The sequence below is a fragment of the Triticum aestivum genome, chromosome 2D, assembly GCF_018294505.1.
Source record: "Triticum aestivum cultivar Chinese Spring chromosome 2D, IWGSC CS RefSeq v2.1, whole genome shotgun sequence".
Classification (NCBI taxonomy): domain Eukaryota; kingdom Viridiplantae; phylum Streptophyta; class Magnoliopsida; order Poales; family Poaceae; genus Triticum; species Triticum aestivum.
In genome coordinates, this window is record NC_057799.1 from 48,251,480 (window position 1) to 48,258,865 (window position 7,386).

Genomic DNA, 7,386 nt, shown 5'->3' on the forward strand with positions numbered 1-7,386 from the left:
CACCCACCTCACGTCAGCTCGCTCCACTCGTACCCCCAAATTCCTCACCTCACTCCTACAGAAAACCCCAGCTCCCCTTCTTCCTCACTCCTACAGAAAACCCCCTGCTCCCCTTCTTCTTCGCTCGCACTACAACTAGGCTCGTCATTCATTAATCTGCTCAAATCCGTGAGCGCGACGCGACGCCCTCGAGGAAAATGGAGTCGGCTGACCCCAACGCCAAGAAGATAAGGCTCCCGCCAGCGGCGACGCCTGTTGTAGATCCCGCACCCGGCAGCGCGGGGAGAAGCGGCGACCCCGCCCCCACCGGATCCCAGGAACCCGTAGAATCTCGGGTGGACCGCATCAGCGATCTCCCGGACGCCGTCCTTGGGGAGATCATCTCGCTTCTCCCCACCAAGGATTGTTGCCGCACCCAAGTCCTCTCAATTCGGTGGCGCCCTCTATGGCGTGTCGTGCCCCTTAATCTCGACTGTCGTCATCTATCTCTCTTCAATGATTTTGAAATCCCCAGAGCCATCATCTCCTCCCACAAGGGCTCCGTTCAAAGCCTTTGCATCCCGTCATGCTACCTGAGCAAGCATACCATGCCCTGCATGGTGGACGCCTGGCTGAAATCCCCTGAATTCACCGAACTACAGCTGCTTGAGTTCTACTATTCCCCTAGAAATCACATACCACATACCGAACGCCATGAACTTGTGCCCTCAGCACCGATGTCCATCTCGCGGTTTTCGTCCTCTCTCCACACCGCCACCTTTGTGCTGTGCTACCTACCAGACAATCTGGTAATAAACCTTCGACTCCCATTTCTCAAGAAACTTTCACTTGTGCGGGTTCGTATATCGGAGGCCTCATTGCACAGCATCATCCACTCCAGTTGCCCTGCGCTGGAGTGCTTGGTGCTTGTTTTCACAGTTAGAATTGGTTCTCTCCAAATAAAGTCGCCTAACCTTGTAAGAATTGGAATTTCTTTTGACAGAAGGCAACTCATCATCCAAGATGCCCCTTCACTTCAAAGGTTGATCCTTGATTCTAGTTATTCACCGTTGCAAATAATCGTCCTCTCTGCGCCTAAACTGGAGACCTTGGGTGTAATACATGATCTCTGTGCTCATTTCAATATGGTGTTTGGCTACACAGTTCTTCAGGTACTTTATATTATCATCTACACTTGTAACCATAAGCTGCATTTTAAATTTCTGCGCATAGTTTATATATCATCTTGGAGTACACATTTTGTACTAATATTATGTTCTATGCTCAATGAAGAGTTTCTCCATGGATGGCCTATCAATGGTGCTGGATTCTGTCAAGATCTTATATATCCAAATGAATAGTTTTGATCTGAACAAGATTATTGGCTTGCTGCAATGCTTTCCATGTCTGGAGAAGTTGTATATAAAGGTCATAATTTCACGCACATTGGAAGCCCGCATATAGTGTACTAGAATTAACCGTTCAGTTGTTGCTCTTTCGACACTCTTCTTTTAGACCTTAACTGTTTTCAATCTTCATGTCTATTTAGGCAACATGACGGGGTAAGAAAGTTATAACCAATCGGTGGATTCGTAAGCATCGGGATTTTCTCACTTCTCATGAGATTCGATTGAAGACAATAACGCTAGAACGATATGTAGCCAACCGTGCAAACACAAGATTTGTCACATTCTTCCTGCTGAATGCGAGGTTACTATTGTCCATCAGGCTTAAGTTTATCAGCAGCATGGTTTTGACGGATGGGTATGTCGAAGAGCAAAAAAAGGAGTTTCAGGTGGGCAAAAGAGCTTCTGAACGTGTCGGGCTTCTATTTACAACATATTGTGGTCATAATCCAGTAAATTTTACGACCCAGGATGTTCATTCTATGGACCTGACCGATCCATTTGACTGTGACTACCGAAAACAGTGCTGGAGTTAGATGTTGTTGCCCTTTTCAATCTGGTTTTTTTTGTAAACCTGATGAACAATTAACCCTCGTGCTTTTGTACAGTTTGTAAGCTGGAGTTAGATGTTCCTGCCCTTTTCAACTCGGCTGTGACTGTCATATTTTCTTTGAAACAAGGCAAATGGCTTGCCATTTGTTTAATTTAGAGTGAAATATTGTAACAAATCCCACCCAAGGGAAATAACATCACTATCGCCGGCTGCTTGAGCTCACTGTGCATTACAGAATCCAAGTGATTAGGCCCCACCAGCACCCACAAACTTATTTCGAACTAGCACATCAAATGGGCTGTAAATTTTCATAGGAAAGGCTGCATGACCGTGACAGATTTGGATTCTGACATTTGCGACCCGCGAGGAAATAGCCTATCCAAGGTGGTGTCGACTTACTAGCCAGTCAACAAACGATTCTGCCTACCAGCCGTTGGATTGACATCCAACATTTGTCGTGTATCTTCTATCTCTTGTCTTCTTCTTCCTCCAGCCGCATAAAACCAAACCACCCCGTCGGCTCCGCCTGCTCCCGCCTCCCATGGCTGGCTGTGCCTCCGCCGCCCTACCGTACGTACCCTCCAACGTTGGCCAGTCCCTCCCTCTATTCCCCCAAACGTCCTATTATTCTCCGGCGACGTCAGCCCCAACATGCACCCGCACCCGAACCAGTCAACCCTCGTACTCCCCTCCGACTGCGACTGGACCGGCGCATCTTCAACGGCTCCTGTTCATTCCGTCCGAGGCCTCGCCGTCGTCCTCCGCCTTGCGGCCTTGGTTCGCTTGCCATGCGCGGTGCGCCGCCCTCTTGCATTGTCAACGTCGTCAACAACCGAGAGGAACAAGGAGATGACTGTACGTGGAGAGGATGACAGTAGGGACCCACGAGTGTCATGGCAGTACGCAAGCAAGTGCCTCTATAGTACAAGCCCAAAAATATGGTTCCTTCTAATGGTTGGACATCTGGGGCTCACGCCATTGTCAACGTAGTCAATAAACGAGAGAATTACACTACGAGCGGCTGACACCAGGGACCCAGCAAGTCGCGTAGTTTTTTTTTTTGAGGAACAAGCAGTTGTTATTTATACTAGTTTTAGCGACGGATCAGGGTAACAACGGGGCTGTGCGGGGGCTGTGGCCCGTCTAGCCAGGGTTTTATTTATGTTTACCACATCATGAGCCCAGTTGTGTTTTTTTCTTGCTGAAAATGGCTAGCCCAGTTCTATTTTTTTTTAAAAATACCCAAACAAGGCCTACTTGCTTTATCGGCCCTGCTGGGCTGCAAATCTTTCAAGACGAGGAGAGTTTCATTCGGTTTGCCCAGAAATGGGCTGTACATTTTTAAAACACATCAAACCGGGAATTAGTTTCAATTTTTTTCATTACAAGATCTTAAATTCCATTGATTTTTATGCATGGACAATTATTTGGATTTTATATTTATATAAATTATTTTTCACAATAGTTTGAATGTGAATCGATATTTCTAGATTAAAAACAGTTGACCGCACCGAAATATGCAAAATTTCGTATACTTTTTAACCGTGGCCACAATATGGGGTGTAATGCTAACAAAAAGAAGATGGGCTCCAAAAAAATTCTTAAGAATTAGCAAATGGGCTGTACATTATTAGAAATAATGGCAGATGGGTTGTATGCTGTTTTCCACAGATTTGAGGCTGACTTGTGCGCCTACTACAGGTTGACGCGTATGCTTTCATAAAAAAAAGGTTGGCGCACACGCAACGCCCTGTCAACTTAGTCAACACACGAGAGCAGTGACTGTTGGATGTCCATCCAACGGCTGTCGTGCTTCTTCAATCTCTGCTCTTCATGCTCCAGCCGCACAAACAAGCGCCGGCGGGACTGCCTGCTCCCTCCTCCCGCGGCCGGCTATGCTGCCGCGCAGGCCTCACGGCCCCACCGTACTCCCATCGCTGGCCTAGCCATCCCTCTACTCACCCACACATGTTGTTATTCTCCGGCGACGGCAGACGAACCAGTAAACCCTCGTACTCCTCCGTGTGGGAAACAACTGCCGAGTATTCCATGGCTCCGTGTCGTTCCCTTCCTAGGCCTCGCCGTCGTCCACCGCCCTGGTGCTCTCGATGCGGCCTGGTCAACGTGGTCAATGAACGACATCCATCGGAAGTGGACTGTACGTGGAGAGGCTGACAGCTGGGTCCACGGCCGCACGCAAGGAAATGCCTCCTTATTACGCGCAAAATAATGATTCCTCCACCTGGCAGCTAGGACCCACAGGAAGGGCCTCTGTATTTCGCGAAAAAAACGTTCCCCCGCTGACAGGTCGGACCCACCAGCTATATCTTCGCACGCAAGGAAGTGCCTCCTTATTACGTCCAAAAAAATGAATACCCCCTGCTCGGACCCACCATATTGTTGGGCTAACTTGTGGGCCTACTAAGTTGAAGGGGACGGAGGGCTTTGTCAACTTAGTCAATACTCCGGTGACTGTATGATGTCCATCCAACGGCCATAGTGCTTCTTCAACCTCTAGTCTTCTTGCTCCAGCCGCCCAAAGCAGCGCCGGTCGTGCCGCCTGCTCCTGCCTCCCGTGGCCGGCTGTGCTACCGCGGAGGCCTCACCGCCCCCATACTACTCCCACCACTGGCCAGGCCATCCCTTCACTCACCCACACCCCCTGTTATTCTGCGGCGACGGCAGCCTCACACCGCAGCCGAACCAGTGAACGCTCGTACTCCTCTCCGTGTGGGCATCCACTGTCGCGTCTTGCTCGGCTCCGCGTCGTCCCCTTCCTAGGCCTCACCGTCGTCCACCGCCGTGGTGCTCTCGGCGCGGCGTGGTCAATGTGGTCAACGACCGACTTCCATCGGAAGAGTACTGTACGTGGAGAGGCTGACAGCTGTGTCCACGGCAGCCGCAAGGAAGTGCCTCCTTATTACGCGGAAAATAATTATTCCTCCACCTGACAGCGGGGACCCACCGGACGGGCCACCAGTATTTTGCGAAAAAAATCGTTTCCCCCTGACTGCTGGGACCCACCAGATGGGTCACCGTATTTCGCGAAAAAAACGTTTCCCCCGCTGTCAGCTCGGACCCACCGGAAGTGCCTCCTTATTACGCACAAAAAAATGAATACTCCCCCGGCTAGCTGGGACCCACCTTGGTGGGAGGCTGACTTGTGGGCCTACTAAGTTGACGGGGACGAAGGGCTTTGTCAACTTAGTCAATATGAACGATTCTAGCTCCAGTGACCGTACGATGTCCGTCCAACGGCCGTAGTGCTTCTTCAACCTCTAGTCTTCTTGCTCCAGCCGCCCAAAGCAGCGCCGGTCGTGCCGCATGCTCCTGCCTCCCGTGGCCGGCTCTGCTGCCGTAGAGGCCTCACCGCCCCTACTATTCCCACCGCTGGCCAGGCCCTGCGACGATGGCAGCCTCACACCGCAGCCGAACCAGTGAACCCTCGTACTCCTCTCCGCGCGGGCTTCCACTGCCGCGTCTTCCCCGGCTCCGCGTCGTCCCCTTCCTAGGCCTCGCCGTTGTCCACCGCCGTGGTGCTCTCCGCGCGGCGTGGTCAACGTGGTCAAGGAACGACTTCCATCGGAAGAGTACTGTACGTGGAGAGGCTGACAGCTGGGTCCACGGCCACAGCCCAGTTTTTTTGTGATTTGCCAAGTAAGTCGCTTTGTCAAGCCTGTTGGGCTGCAAATCTTTCAAGATGAGGAGAGCTTTCATTCGGCTGGCCGAGAAAATGGCCCGTCAGTAATGAGAAATGGGCTGTACATTTTTAAAACACATCAAACCGGCAATTAGTTTCAAATATCTTTTTTTCATTTCAAGATTTTAAATTACATTAATTTTTATGCGTGGAGACTTTGTTGGATTTTATATTGATATACATTTATTTTTAAAATCAGTTTGAATGTGAGTCAAAATTTCGGGATTAAAAACAGTTCGGACCGCACCAAAATATGCAAAATTTCGTATAATTTTTTAACCGTGGCCACAATATGGGCTGTAATGCTAACAAAAAGAATATGGGCTCCAAAAAAAACCTTAAGATTTAGCAAATGGGCTGTAAATTATTAGAAATAATGGCAGATGGGATGTATGCTGTTTTCCGCATATTTGAGGCTTTCCTAAAAAAAGGTTGACGCACAAGCACTGACTGTTGGATGTCCATCCAACGGCCGTCGTGCTTCTTCAATCTCTGCTCTTCCTGCTCCAGCCGCTCAAACAAGCGCCGGCGGGACTGCCTACTTCCTCCTCCCCGCGGCCGGCTGTGCTGCCGCGCAGGCCTCACCGCCCCACCGTACTCCCATCGCTGGCCTAGCCATCCCTCTACTCACCCACACCTGCTGTTATTCTCCGGCGACGATAGACGAACCAGTAAACCCTCGTACAGTCGTACTCCCCTCCGCGTGGGAAACAACTGCCAAGTCTTCCCTGCCTCCGTGTCGTCCCCTTCCTAGGCCTCGCCATCGTCCACCGCCGTGGTGCTCTCGGCGCGGCCTGGTCAATGTGGTCAACGACCGACTTCCATCGGAAGAGTACTGTGCGTGGAGACGCTGACAGCTGGGTCCACGGCCGCAGCAAGGAAGTGCCTCCTTATTACGCGCAAAATAATTATTCCTCCACCTGACAGCGGGGCCCCACCGGACGGGCCACCATATTTCGTGAAAAAAAGTTTCCCCCCTGACTGCTGGGACCCACCAGCTACACCTTCGCACGCAAGGAAGTGCGTCCGGGCAAAAAAAACAAAACGATTCGCCCCCTGACTGCTGGGACCCACCAACTACATCTTCGCACGCAAGGAACTGCCTGACAGTCGGGACCCACCTGCTCGAAGCGCACGTAGCGTTGTCATTCTGGTCGCGAACGTGTACGTACATATATACTGGTGGATGTAGAGGCGCGCACGTGTCGTAGTAGAGGCGCGCACGTAGCATGTACACGTACGTACAGCGGCCAGGGTGCAAGAAAGAAAATACGGCCACGTATGTGTACATACGGGCATGGTCTCGAACGCCTACTCGCGCATATGTACGGCGAGGGCTTGTTGACATGACTGGGCCGGAACGGAGAAACAACGTCGTCATCGTGTTCATAGGGAGGCAATGGAATGCGTCGTGTTCATGGGGAGGCAACGGAATGCGTCGTGTTCATCGGGAGGCAACGGAACGCGTGGGAGCCAACCGGCTGGGTTGGAACGGAATGCGTGGTCGTGTTCATCGGGAGGGCTTGGACGGAACAGGCGATGGAAACGAGGCTTGGCGTACCGCAGAACGGAGGAAACGGCCTTGTGTTCGACCGGCCACGTTCGAAACGGAATCCTGTTCATCGGGAGGGGTCTGGCGTACCGCCAAACGGACGAAACGGACCTCCTATGGTCGAAACGGGGGTCCAGTTGATCGGGAGGGGTGTGGCGTACCGCAAAACGGACGAAACGGACCTCCTACGGTCGAA